The following is a 14,793-nucleotide window of genomic DNA, read 5'->3' as shown; positions in this document are numbered from 1 at the left end:
GGTGCGAAAAGTTGGCAGGGAAGCCATGGCAAGGTTGTTGCCGCTTGTGGCTCGGCGTGGCTTCGGCTCGGGTCTGGGCGCTAGGACGCCGTGATGTTGTGTTTAGGCTGGATCTCAGGCCTCTAGTGTTAGGCCAGGGAGGCGCGGGCCTCCTTTCTCTTTTTTTGTTTTTGTTTTTCAAGGCTGGGGGCCCATACCTGAGAGAAAAGAGCAAGGAGGCCGATAGGCCTTTTGGGCCAAGGAATCAGACTAGGCCGCGGGGCCTGGCATAGTGATTAGGTTCCGGCTGTTTAGGCCGCAACTTTGGGCCAGGGGGCTTGATGTGCCGGTTGTTGTTGTTTTTTCTTTTTTTTTTTAGCTAAAGAACCAAATTATCCTAATAGAATACGGTATAATTGTAATATACGCAAATATGATAGGGTTAAATCGTAATACAAAATTTGTAGATATTTGGCTGCAAACAATGTATGTGTGCATGCTTATGAAGAATGATAGTTTACAACCGTCAGATAAATGGGACCTACACTGTCTAAACAATTGTGACCCTTCGATTATTTGTTCTACAAGTACTGTATACATTCTTTCTTTCCACAAAAAAAAAAAAAAAAAGTACGGAAAGATTAAACCCAGCGAACTCAAGAGGTTCCAGAGTTTGCACGATGGAAACTACCTATCCAACACTAGCGGTTGCAGCGTTGCACGATGGAAACTGTACCCTACTACGAGACGTTCAGAAGGCTTCAACCGGTTACTCAGTCCAACTGTTCATACAAAAGGGAGAAACGAATTCAACTGCACAGATCCCTCTATCAAATCATGTTTTTTTTTTGGCCTTCTTCTTCATCCACCTTTCAATTTGATGCTTCTGGGGAAATGATGAATTAGGATCAACAAAGTAATACAATTTGCAGGTACCCTCTATCAAATGGTTTTTTCTTCTTCTTTTTTTTTTGGCCTTCTTCTTCATCCACCTTTCAATTTGGTGCTTATGTGGAAACGATGATTTAAGATCAACAAAATATTACAATTTGCAGGTCCGGCCACCAAATACCCTATTTTATGTGATTTAATATATTGGAGGTTATCATCTTCTCCCGGTACCCAACTTCCCAATTTAAAAAATCAGGGTTTATTTTTGGGTTTTTTCCTGTCGTTAATTTGGGAATGGTGACTATCTTACGCAATGGCTGATGATAGAGCTAGGAAAAATCCCCAAGTCCAGTTTTCACTCTTTTCATTTTCTTTGTTCCTTGTAGATTCGTGAAAAGGATTGGGACTACAAAGTGGAAGCTCTGAAAAATTTCGCTCTGAAATTGGAGCTCTCTCGCCAATGATTCAAGCGGGTATTGATGTCTTCATTTTCTATTTTTACCATCACCAATTCAATCAAAAGCTATTCCATGCTTAATTATCAATAGAAAAATGGCAGGAGATCATACTTTTAGGGAAAAGAAAATGTTGTACATGTGTGCTTTTGCGCCAAAACTTGATCTTTTGTTTAAATTTACAAACTTTGAGCATATTTTGGAAAAGGGTTTTCTAAATAACACGTTTTTATCTAATGTGATTGTGTGTTGTAGATTTTGGAGTTCGTACGAACTGGTGATAAATCTCTGGCGGAAGTGATGGAGATTACGAAACAACTGCTGGGAAAGTAGTGGTGTGAACTGTGAAGGATTTTGGTAATGGGTTTTGAAAAGGAAACGTTTATATCTAATGTATTTTCTATTCCTTTATACATGAGGATTCCTTTATTGATTTTTGAATGTTAGCGGCAGTTCCTCTTAAAGTTGATGAAAGAAAACTTGGTGGCACATAATAGCCAGGTAAACTAAACTTGGTGGCATCTGTCACTCTGTGTTTCATTCAACTTGGACTTGAGTTTCTTCATTGAAAGGCAAACCCAAGCTTACATGTTTACATATTAGTTGTGCCGCTACTTTGCCTTTTTTGTGCTTATTTCTTTGGGCAATTTGGTTTTTACAATGTGCAGGCGCTCCAAATTTTATGTAGCTCTTATAATTTGGGATATTTCAGGGAATTCACAAGCTGACCAACATTATTACTTTTTTACGGCAAGTGTTTCTTATCGTTTATTTTTTTATGGTTATCTTTTCCAATCCTAGATTTATGAACTTAATTACTTTTAATTTGTCTTTAAACCATAGAAATGTGCATAACTGGTAGGACCATAACTGAAGTTCCCCGTGAAACAACACCATCTTCTCCTCTATCAATAATGTTAGAATCATCAAATCTTTCATCATCGTGTCCCCATAAGTCTGGCTTCCCTTTCTCTATTGTAGATTGAAAATCCCCAAGTCCAGTTCTAATTGTTCACTCTTTTCATTTTCTTTGTTCCTTGCAGATACGTGAACATGATTGGGACTACAAAGTGGAAGCCTTGAAAAATTCCGTTTTGAAATTGGGGCTCTCGCCAGTTATTTGATCGGGTATTGATCATATCCCTTTTCCATTTTTACTATCACCAAATTGGATGTGTGTTTTCTCTTGATTTCAGTTCTTGGTTCCATCCATTTTGCACTCCTATAATTTCCCAAATCATTTGCATACAGACTGACATAAAAAACATTGAGACAGACAATTATGGAGTGCATGTTGATGCTTATTCAACTGAATTTTTTGTTTTCATTTTCATATAAAAGTTTGCTTTTTCCAATTGGTTTGCAGCCCTGTTATATTTGTAGAACAGTGCCTCATGTTTATTATGATCATCTTAATTAGTTAGACTTTCAATTTAATGTCATATATGTATTCTTACTCTTCAGCTTAATATTATGACGTGCTATGACTTGGAGAAATACTATTATGTTTGACACTATTTGACCAATTAGTTAAGACTTTCAAAAATCTTGATTTTACAGAATATGTTTATCATTTCAGTTATTTTATATGGACAATTGTGACATAGCCATTTCTTATTTAACAGAAAAAGATGTACTAAATTAAGCTTAACTGTTTTATGATGTAATATTTATAGTGTTGTCAAGAATAACCTCAATTATTTCAATTGGCTTAGCCTGGTCTTCTCTTGGCTGATTCTTCATAAACTCTTCCTGCTTAACCTCAATTATTTCAGTTGGCATTGGTTGTAGACCCATTTGTCGAGGCTTGAAGAAAAAGGAAAGGGGGGAAAGTGTATTCTTGCCATAGATTTTCTGTTGGCAGTGAGCCTTGAAGAAAAGGGAAGGTGATAACAGCGGAAGAGGTGGCTTTTTGCCTTTGGCCTTTTTTTTTCTCTTCATTTTGTTGAATGTTGAGACTTGAGAAAAGAACTTCTAATGTTGAACCCCAATTCAATGTGAAAACGTAACCTAATCATTTTAGCATACAAACTTGATTGTTATTTTGTTCAATTTACACCTTTATGTTTCTAAATGAATATAAATTTCCATTTTGTATTCGCATTCGAAACGGATGCTCAAAAAGCTAACCAGTATCAACTCTATCCCATATTTCATCTATTCCCATTCCCTTATAATCCTAAAAAAAAAATTAAAAGAATTATGCTCCAACCAAATGCTTGACTTTAAATATTTGACAATTATATAATGTCCATATATAAATTAGAGGCATTCAAATTAAGCTAACTCGACAAGAAATATATCTCATTGGTGCAATAGGAAATGTTGACATTAAACAATGAGGATCTTTTTCCCCATCTGTTGCTTGACATATCTGATAGAAAAATATTTCACCCTGTACAATGCAGAACAAACTAATCAATCATGAACAAATGGGTGGAAATTGCAGCATTGATGTCAATATATAAACTTTCTTTTCAAAAGAAACAGTGACATATAAACTTTATGGGTATTGTGAATAATGTACATATTGTGGTGTATGTTTTGTATTTTGACATTTTAGTTATTATGTATTTTGCTATGAGTACTTTTCATCTACTCTTTTTTATTTACATCTACTTACTATTGTTCATGGACTTTAGGTAGGAACTTGCATCCAAAATCCCATGTTGTTTGACAATTGCATGAATAACATTTAAATCATTACTTTAAGCAAAGTGAAAATGAAAAACATGACAACCTTTTAGGACATGTATGGTAAAGTAAAAGTTCTTTGCACAATACATTTAAAATATATCTTAACAATTACAATGAAAAAAAAACCTAACACAATACACCTTTAGGGGCGCGTACCGTGATGCAAAAATGTCTCTCGCACAGATGCGTGGTATAAAATATTCATGATTATTTCACAAGATTTGTGCTTGCACTTGCGTTCTTTTCTTTTTCCTTTTTTGGAGATCTATGGAAAAACAGTGAATTTGTTTTTGGCTTAAAAGTTTCAAGATTTATGCCCCACTTTGTTTGTGGTTTGGAAATTGAAAGATAGGTATCGATCCAGGTTGTTAACTCTAATTATATTTATGTTTGGCTTAAAAGTTTTAAAATTTAAATTTCAATGTTTGCACATCTGATGTTATGAAGTAAGGTTCCAAGTCCTCTTACATTCAAATAATTACATATACTTTCATGTTATAATCACTAAAGGAAGATGGTCCTTATAGCAATTTTCTCTCTCTCTGGATTTCAGTTGATTACTATTTATCTTTTTCCTATTCAATTCTTTCAAAATGTTTGGCCTATGTTTTACTTGTACATCAGCACACTTTTTACAGCACATGAATTTCAACTCAATAATTTCTTTCTCAACCGTTAATCATACTAATAACATAATTCATACTAATAACAAATTTAGTTGAAATTCATCTGCTGTAAAAATGTTCAGTGGCAGTTACTAAATTTGTGTGCAATTGGTTTTTATTCAGCCTCTGTCACTACATTTTGCAATTTGCAAATTTTGGGTAATTTTTTATGTAGATTGATGGGTTGTGTTGTATGTGATTATAGCTCTGATTTCAGAGTTGGGAATTTGATATATATTTGATGTGCGAATGGTGATAAGGGTATGTCCTTATTGTTATGTGTCTTTTTGGGGTTTTTTCTTTTCATTTGTTGTAATTTAATGACGAAATTCGATTGAGATGAAAAAAAAACATTTTGTATTCTCATTTGTTGATCCATATATCGTATGACTTTATTTTTTGTATGAATACTGTATGACCATATTTTATGTTTTCATTTATTGTGATTTTGTTTGCTCCAATGCGGATACGATTATGTCTTTATTTATTCATGCTCTTTTGATATCATAATTGATTGTGTCTTCAGTTTGCTCTGCTTTGTTTTTACAAATCTACGCACATTGCTTATAACACATTTAGTCCCTTAGTTTTACACTTACATACAATATTTATTATCCATTTGATATTCCTCCGGCAACACGCGGGTTAACACTCTCGTAAAATCTAGAGCGTAATATTAAATAGAGTGGTTGTTGTAAACCCCTCGGAGGATGTAGAAACCATTGACTTGTCTCACCTTAAGGAATATATTCTCATTTTATAGACTTTCATCTTATCATTTTCATAGAGTTGCAACTTCTCGTAAAGGGTGATTTGGAGAAGTATTTCCTCTTGAGCTAATTAGGAGACTTTCCTCGATACGCCTTAAATGGATTTTACATACAAGAGGAATTGATTTGACGTTGAATGATTTGTTCAAGAGGAATGAATCCTGTTTTTACATACATGGATTATACCATTTTCAGAGAGTTGTAACTTCTATTGGGTGGTCTTATCTAAAGATACATCACTTATGGAAGGGTTATAACTGTTATGATAAATTATACATTTTATTATAGCATTTGTTTGTGTGTCGACCAGTCTTATGGTTTACCTTCATACATCAAACACACAATAATTCAAGCACTTGAAAGCGTTCTCAGAGGCACTCAAGATGAGATTTTATTTAACTCCATATTATGTACGGTGATAGAGGGTCATAAGTTCAACCTGACAGAGGTTCTTACGTTTTGCTAATGTTGAGGAAAGGAGATGACTTTTAAATTCTTTAAACTTGAAAAGTAGATCGAAACTTATCGTCAACCAATAGTGTCAGGGTAATGCTAGGGATTAAATTTGTAGACAAAATTTGCAAACTAAATTTAGTCTTTTAACATTATTCATAGTGTAAACATATTTTCCTCACAAATCTGTAGTTATTTTGAATTAAAATTCTGGTTATTAGTTACAGATAACTAATAGACCTAGCAAATCATCGGCCACGTGACAGCAAGCCGTAAATCATCGGCCACGAGAACAAAGGCTTCAAGTTTAGCGTGGGACTTTACAATTTTGGTTGAGATGGGTAAGTCGGAGAAAGAGGTAGATGTCGCCGCCCAACCTGTAAGTTCTTTTCCATAAAAAATCACGTTTTGCAAGACGTATAATGCTTGACGAGCCACTTCCTCCGCCGATACCACTAGTCTTGTAGGTAAGTACACTGCCCTGCGTGATGAAAAGCATCCTATCCAGTGGCTCCCCCTCTCGAATAATATAGCTACCATCAGCATAGTTAACTGGCTTAAGATGCCTCATGATTGCATCCAACACTCGTCTGTCTTTGTTTTCAAGCCCTGGCACCTGGGTTAATTAATACATGTAATTAGAAACTTAAGATTACATCGATAAGATCCAATAAGCAACATCATTTTACTAAAAGTAGACTCACGAAAGCACGCCAAAAGAACTCAAAGAGGAGTTCATGCTCCTATCTATATAATAGCTTGAATTCGTTAACTAGATTATTCGAAAAACCATCTACCGCCACAAGTTTATAGAACACTATATAGAGTTACGAATAATTGAGAGAGATAGGACATTACTTTCCGTAGTGTAGCCAAGAAGAGAGGCCGCTTCATATGTTTCTGAAGTTCCAAAGGAAGTAACGAGAAGATATTCTCCGCAGGATTATCTTCGTCCTCTTCAAGTGCTTCTCTTACTAATTCCCAAATTTCATCTCGTATTTCGCGACGGAGACCATATTCAGATACTATGAACTCTATTTGTGGAAATATGACTGATTTCCGCTGCAATATCTTAGATGTTTTGCTAATTGCCTGCATAAATGTCTACTCGACAACATGGAGGTTTGAAATTGAGTTTATTAAATCCTGAAATTTACATGCATGTATGTAGAAACTACTCAAAAGAAAAGAAAACAGATATACAAAATATAACTCATCACCGACCTGCAAATGTCCAATCAAATATATGAATAGTAGCAGGCCACTGATCGAAATAAAAATTACAAAGACGCTTTCCCATGCATAGGAACCAGTGTTGAGATTTGAAGCAAAAGAACTGCATAAATCATTGGAGCAATATATTAAAACAATATTTAAAAAGGGCCAACTCATTGGACAGCTGGATTTGCATGGCTGAATCTTGATAGTCAATCTTAATGTACCTTCAAACACTGCACATCCCGTGCAATGGTGTATTGTAAAAAAATCCATGTGCATGACACATTATCTAAGAAGAAAAATACTTATGTAGGACAAACCTTAAATTTCGTAAGCCCCATGAGAAACACATCAAGAGTTTTTGAGGAAAATCTGTTGTTCCCACTATGCCAGACTAGAGAGTGTCAACGAATATGCCAAAATCGTGTACCATTGCATTTGGTCTATTTGTTGGACATATATCATTTAGAAGTGTGATATTTCTGAACGTAGTATTATCGTATTGTAAAATACTTAATTCACATTCATTTTCACTTCGACAAGTAGAGATCCAATAATCTATCTCTCACTGAATAGAATAAAAGTACCAAAATGCCCCGAGTACCTAACAAACCAAGAACTACATTTGTAACTCAACAATATTTACAAGCAACTTATGGAGAAGTTAAAATAAACTAAGATAGAACAATAACTTACATAGCTAGCAAGGATGTACATGATGAAATTTAATGCACCTGGAATCCATATTTCCTTTTGCTTATTAAAGAGTTTGCTATATTCACGTGCTTCCTTGTTAGACTTCTTACATAGTTTGTACATTGGACTAGCTCGTGCAACATATTGCAATAGAATAAGTGAGTTCAAAAACTTCATTATATTCAAAGATCTTGAGTCCCTCGTTGTCAGAAGGAAAATTAGAATTATGATCTGTACACAAATGTAACTAGTAATTAAACTTAAGTGTTGTATGACAGAATCAGCAATATTAAATTATCGTAATTTTTAATATATGACTTAATTAAGAGATTACGAAAAATAATTTACTTCAGAAAAGTAATTGGCTTATGATAGGATTACAAGCACACCACAAAGTAGCACACAAATGTCCTATTGATTTTCTTTATTAACACTAAGATTTGTCAATTGTAGCATATGAAAATAAGGGTTTTTCCTGCAGAAGATTGTTTTATCTAACTACCTAAAATGTCACAAAAACTGGGTTGCTGTCCCTACTGACCAGCCACCGAAAAATAATTATTAGACCAACTTATACTTATCTAAAGTCTACGAAATTTTATATGAAGATACTAGACACACAAAGCTACACTCACACAAAAGTTTGGGATTTTTGGAGTTGATTTTCTATTTAAATTAAATCGAACAAAAACAGGATAGAAACAAATTTTAAGTAGTTCACAAATTAAGAAAAACGAGTTAGGGGTATTGCTATCCACCACCAAATAATCATGCAAACATGTTATGTTTCATTCAAATTTCTTTTATTTCCGGATGAAGATGCTCAAGTTGGCTCAATGTTAGAACTCAACCTATTACTCTTTCTTATGTAATATGTTAAGAGAATGGTGTTTTCAACTTAATTTAGTCCCTAGCATGCAATCTAGAATGACGTGTTCATAGATTTAACAAGTAGAAATCATTAAGAACGAAAAGAGTTTGAGTCATCACAAGGCATCGTAAGTACTGGCGTTGTCTTACTTATCCTAGAAATTGGTTCACATGTTAATCGCAATTAACAAGTACTACTTTAGAACATATGTAGGTCCTTATTCGACAAGGGCAGGCACACACATATTCATAGCATTAGAATCCTAGATATGCTTACTACGTATGCATCCATAGAAAACAAATAAAGAATTCATCAATGAGACAAGTAGTGAACCAAGTTTCATCCATTTATAAAAGTAATTCAACGAAATGTCATAACAAAATTGCAATCATATTCGGGGCTTCAAAACAGCCCCTAACTTCTAAAAAATTAGTTACACATAGTTCTCAAAATAAACCCAAAGAAAGATATGAGTTTGAGAAGATAAAACCGAGATAAGAGAATGCCAAGATTTCCTCCTTCATTTCCTTCCTTTCTCAACGCAGCAGCCTTGCCTTTTTTCCTTGCTTTCCTTCCTTTTTTTCTATTTTTTTTTTCCTCTAAAGAACTCTCTTTTGCTGCTGCAACCTGCAGCCTTTATGCCCATGCTTGCTGCCCCATTTCTGCTCCATAACTCACCCCACTAACAGTCATTTAGTGATGACAATAAGTGAGAGGAAATGGTAAAACAATTGTAACTTTTTGGGCAACCTTTATGCCAATTACTCCCACTTAATCCTCATTTTTAATTCCATTTCATCTGATATTTGAAGAGGTGTCAGCTGGCTTGTTCTTGGCTGCATCAGTTTTGGCTGCTAGTTTTATTGGATTTATTGCCTTCAATGCAGTTACAAACTACTCAGCGTCTTGGAAACCTTTCAGTGTTAAAACAACCATAACTTCTTCTAGAAAAATGATATTAACAATCTGTGAAATGCTACAGAAAATAGACATCTGTAGCTTTCCAAGCATATAAGGCTCATTCTCTAATTCATTCTGAGCTGTTCGTAACTTGCTTCCAAAGTCAGCTGACCTGCACAGGCAGTTTTGACGAATTTGTTACTTAATATCCCACTTGTGCTATTTTTCTTTTATTTGCTTGACAAATCCTACAAAACACAAAAAACAAAGTAAATAGCTCAAAAATATAAGGAACTAACTAAGAAAAGATAAGTGAATTTAATGTAAAATATATATAAATATGAGCTTATCAGCTTACTTGTGGAATAGGAAGAGCAGCTAAAATGTTATGTATTGGGGATTTTGGTATTGTGGGCATCTCATTCTCATCATCTAGGTATGGGAGATCTTCCAGAAAGCTCAATTTCCACCACGTATGCAGCACATGATAGATGATTTTAAGTAGATAAGGGAGATCTGTAAATGATCTAAAAACAATAGTTATCTTCTTTAATTTTTCGTCCAGCGCGAGACACTTGATATTTTCACTGATGATGGGAACGTACAAAAACAAAGGGTCCACAAGCATCGGGCCAAAATAAATCATTAATAGTATCCCAAAATATATATAACGTATAATTGAATCTATATCGCATTGTATTGACCACTTTGATCTATCTCCTCCATCTCTCTTGTCATACTTCCCTTTTGCAAGCTCTAAAATTTCCTTACCTGACAAGCTGAAAAATTAATACACAAGAATTAAACATGAAATTCATTTATTCGATTTGTTTATTCCTATTTCGAACAACCATATTGATCTGATGCAAAAATCCTTTGTTTGTTGTAGGCCTATTTAATTGAGCAATCTAAGGTTTAGAGAGAGAGAGAGGGAGGCCGGCCACTTTAGAGAGAAGAGAGATTGATTTAATTGTGAGGTGTGTTTGATTCACCCCATTGTGCCTTTATTTATAGTAGTTGGAAGGGTAAATACCTTTCCCTTTATGATTACCACATTTAATAGGTAATCTAATCCTAATAGGAATATATAATACTTTCCCATATTCTCTAGGATTTACACAATCACATCCATATTCTAAATAGAACTGCAACACTCCCCATTAAGTGTGTAAATACTCAACAAACCATCGCATCAGATCTTCAACAGAGAAGGTAGAATAGTTGATGAAGTCATCGGCACAACTGGTCATCGCGAGTCTCAAATTTAATTTGAAGTATGCATTTGTAAAAACTCACAAAAACCTCGCTATGGTAAAACCCAAGGAATGGGGAAAAACCCATAGACTAAGGAGAAAAGTAAGAAAATATGCATAATGTCTAAAACAATCGTCAAACTGGACGAATGTAGTGAACTCAACAGAGTATGATCATCCCAGAATGGGTGCCTCGTTAAAACCTAGTTAGGTAGCAAAGACCCAGTGGGAAAAATGCTCCTAATCGTAGGGAAAAAGAGTACATTAAGATCATGTGAGTATGCTTCTAGATACTCCCCCTGAGTTAGACATAACTTCTTAAATAAGAGAACTACAAGTGATTTAATTCTGATAATTTACGCATACCGATTCCTTGGACAAGCTTCTGAAATGTAGACTTTGGCAATGACTTGGTGAAGAGATCGGCCAGGTTGTCCTGGGAACGGATTTTCTTGACTTCAATGTTTTGATGCTGCTGCTAGTGTGAGTAAAAGAACTTTGGCGCTATGTGCTTGGTGTTGTCTCCCTTGATGTATCCCTTTTTTAACTACTCGATACATGCTGCATTGTCTTCAAAGATCGTCGTAGGAAGGTCAACGACTGATGTAAGACCACTAGTGCTTTGAATGTGTCCCATTACTTTTCTCAGCCAAAAGCATTCACACGATGCTTCATGCAGGGCGAGAATCTTAGCATGGTTAGACGAAGTCGCAACTAGCGTTTGCTTGGTAGACCTCCAAGAAATAGCGGTGTCTCCAACGGTAAAGATATAACCTGTTTAAGAACGTGCTCTATGTGGGTCAGATAGATATCCAGCATCTGCGTAACCAACAAGGCGAGAATCAATCCTAGATCCATAGGGGGCGGCAACACTAGGAGATTTGTGGGTATAGAACAAGCCCAATTCCGTAGTACCCTTGAGGATGCGGAAAATGTCTTTGACACCATTCCAGTGCCTGCGTGTAGGCGCATTGCTGTATCTAGCCAATAGATTCACAGCGAATGAGATGTCGGGTCTAGTGCACTGAGCCAAATACAATAAAGCACCAATTGCACTTAGGTAAGGAACTTCGGGTTCCAAAATCTCTTCCTCATCTTTCTTTGGACGGAAGGGATCTCATTTAACATCTAGAGTCCGAACGATCATGGGTGTGCTCGAAGGCTTAGCTTTATCCTCATCAAAGCGACGTAACACCTTTTGGGTGTAGTTCGATTGATGTACTAAGATTCCATCTTAATAATGCTCGATCTCCAGGCCGAGGCAATATCGAGTTTTCCCAAGATCTTTCATCTCAAATTCTGATTTCAAGTGTGCAGCAATTTCCTCAAACTCTTCGGGAGTACCAATGAGGTTCATGTCATCGACATAAACTGTAACAATTGCAAATCCGGAATGTGACTTCTTTATGAACACCCATGGGCATAGTTCGTTGTTTACATAGCCCTGACTTGTCAAATATTCACTCAGACGGTTATACCACATCCGCCCGGATTGTTTCAATTCGTAGAGTGACATCCTCAACGTAATTGAGAGACTGTTCCGTGGTCTAGAACTATTTGAGCCAGTCAAAGGAAGTCCTTCTGGAACTTTCATGTATATTTCCGTATCTAGATCCCCATAGAGATACGCGGTTACCACGTCCATAAGCTGCATATTCATTTTTTCGGAAACTACCAAACTGATAAGGTAGCGGAACGTTATAACGTCCATTACGGGGGAATATGTCTCCTCGTAATCAATTCCAGGGCGTTGAGAGAAGCCTTGCGCTACAAGGCGTGCTTTGTATCGCACTATTTCATTCTTCTCATTACGCTTCCTTACGAAAACCCATTTGTAGCCAACAGGCTTCACTCGTGGTGGTGTAGGGACGACAGGTCTAAAGACTTTACGTTTCACGAGCGAATCAAGTTCAACCTGGATTGCTTGTTTCCAGTTTGACCAATCGGTTCTACGTCGTCATTCATCGATGAAACGTGGTTCAATGTCATCGCTAAGCATGATGTGAGTAGCTACTGAGTACGAGAATGCGTCGTCCACGATCATCTCATTCCTATTCCAAACTTCATCCAATACTATGTAATGGACCGAAATCTCACGATTCTCGGGAGGCTGGCATGTTTCATCTGAAGCATCACCGTTATCTAGAATAACCTCATAAGTTGGAATGAATGAGTCAGCGATGGTCGGCTTCGAACTAGGGTCACTAGTTAGTGCCATTTTCCCCTTCCGGGGTTGTGAATCCTTTAAACCAAGGGGTCTGCCACGCTTCAGGGTCAGAGCAGATGATTGGCTAGCCGCCAATGTACCATGTCGTGTGGAGGGTGTGGCCTCCCTACCTTCGAGGACGGCTCGGCCTTCGCAGACGGGCTGTTGATGTACACGGGGTACATCTATCCTTGCAGGTGTGTTTGCAGCGGGTATATGTGATCTTGTCACCTTTGCTAGATCATTAAAAGCATCCGGCATGCTTTGAGCAATGCTCTGAAGATCTATAATTCGTCGCACCTTAGTTTCAGATTGGGCAGTGCGAGGATCTAAATGAGACATAGTGGGAGCATACCACGACAATTCACGGTGTTCTACAGGAACGTTAGCATGCTTATCTTCCCTTAACGACAGGAAGACTGTCTTATCAAAGTGACAATCCGCAAAACGTGCGGTAAAGAGATCTCCTGTCAAGGGTTCTAAGTATCGAACAATTGATGGTGAATCATAACCAACATAGATTCCCATTTTTCTCTGAGGACCCATTTTGGTACGTAGCGGCGGCGCTATTAGCACATAAATGGCGCACCCAAACACCTGTAAATGCGAGACGTCAGGCTCGTATCCAGTGACCAACTGTAACGGTGAATGTGGTTGGGTAGCGATGGGCCTCAGGCGGACCAACATAGCTGCGTGCAATATTGCATAGCCCCAGGCAGATACCGGCAGTTTGGTTCTTATAACCAAAGTCCGAGCTATCAATTGAAGGCGCTTTATGAAAGCTTTTGCCAGGCTGTTTTGGGTGTGAACATGGGGCACAGGATGTTCCACATTAATCCCTACTGACATGCAATAATCGTCAAAAGGCTGTGACGTAAACTCTTTAGCATTATCCAGTCGAATCGACGTAATCGGATAATCAGGGTGGTGAGCCCTTAGCTTAATGATTTGACCTAGGAGTTTAGCAAACACGGCATTGCGTGTGGACAACAAGCAAATATGTGACCATCTTGTCGATGCATCAACCAACACCATAAAGTATCTAAATGGTTCGCAGGTTGGTTGGATAGGTCCACAAATGTCCCCTTGAATCCTCTGAAGAAATTTAGGAGGGTCTTGATTAATCTTTGTATGGGAGGGTTAAGTATTCAACTTCCCTAAAGAACACGATATGCATGGCAGGACTCCAACGTGTGGATGTAACTTATGCCCGTGTGAAGATTTGAGGATACGGCGCATCATGTCACGTCCAGGATGTCCCAAACGGTCATGCCAAAGCAACAAAGTGTCCTGGAACGCAGGGCCGGCCACACTGTGGGCCTCTATGCTGCGAATGGTTGTGATGTACAACCCACTCGGCAGACGTTCCAACTTCTCGTGAATATGCTTCTGGCCATATTCGTATGAAGTGATACAAAGAAATTTAGAACCATGATCTTCAGTGGTTTCAAGATGATATTTATTATCTCGAACATCTCTAAAACTCAGCAACGTTCTTCCAGAACGTGGAGAATAGAATGCCTCCTTAATGGTCAAGATGGTACCATTAGACAACATGATACGTGCCTTTCCGTATCCTTCAATCAGGTTGGATGAGCCTAATAGAGTTGTCAAATGAGCTTTCTTGGGTATGAAGTTAGTAAAATAGTGTCGTTCAGCAAAATGGTGTGCGTAGTTGCACTATCTGCCAGACAACTAACTTCCCCACTAGACATACCTAGAAATAAATTGATTGAATT

The 14,793-nt window shown here is 37.2% G+C and overlaps 1 long non-coding RNA gene and 1 pseudogene across 6 annotated transcripts; one reads left to right on the top strand and one right to left on the bottom strand.

Moving 5' to 3' along the window:
* The first annotated feature begins 608 nt into the window (after nt 1-608).
* On the top strand, nt 609-5,053 carry LOC126620267 (uncharacterized). 6 transcript variants are annotated; one of them, XR_007622317.1, is made up of 5 exons: nt 609-911; nt 1,257-1,343; nt 1,581-1,826; nt 2,369-2,453; nt 3,101-5,053. It is a non-coding gene; the product is annotated as an uncharacterized LOC126620267 (long non-coding RNA). The 6 variants fall into 6 exon arrangements; XR_007622314.1 differs by having other exon boundaries at nt 3,117-3,418; XR_007622315.1 differs by lacking the exons at nt 2,369-2,453; nt 3,101-5,053 and adding exons at nt 1,035-1,080; nt 1,994-2,073.
* A 981-nt stretch (nt 5,054-6,034) lies between these two features.
* Nucleotides 6,035-13,066, bottom strand: LOC126618181 (cyclic nucleotide-gated ion channel 1-like; annotated as a pseudogene).
* Between the last annotated feature and the right edge of the window lie 1,727 nt (nt 13,067-14,793).

This window comes from Malus sylvestris, chromosome 4 (assembly GCF_916048215.2).
Source record: "Malus sylvestris chromosome 4, drMalSylv7.2, whole genome shotgun sequence".
Lineage (NCBI taxonomy): Eukaryota > Viridiplantae > Streptophyta > Magnoliopsida > Rosales > Rosaceae > Malus > Malus sylvestris.
Note: the sequence above shows the minus strand (reverse complement) of the source record. Positions and strands in the feature narration are given on the sequence as shown.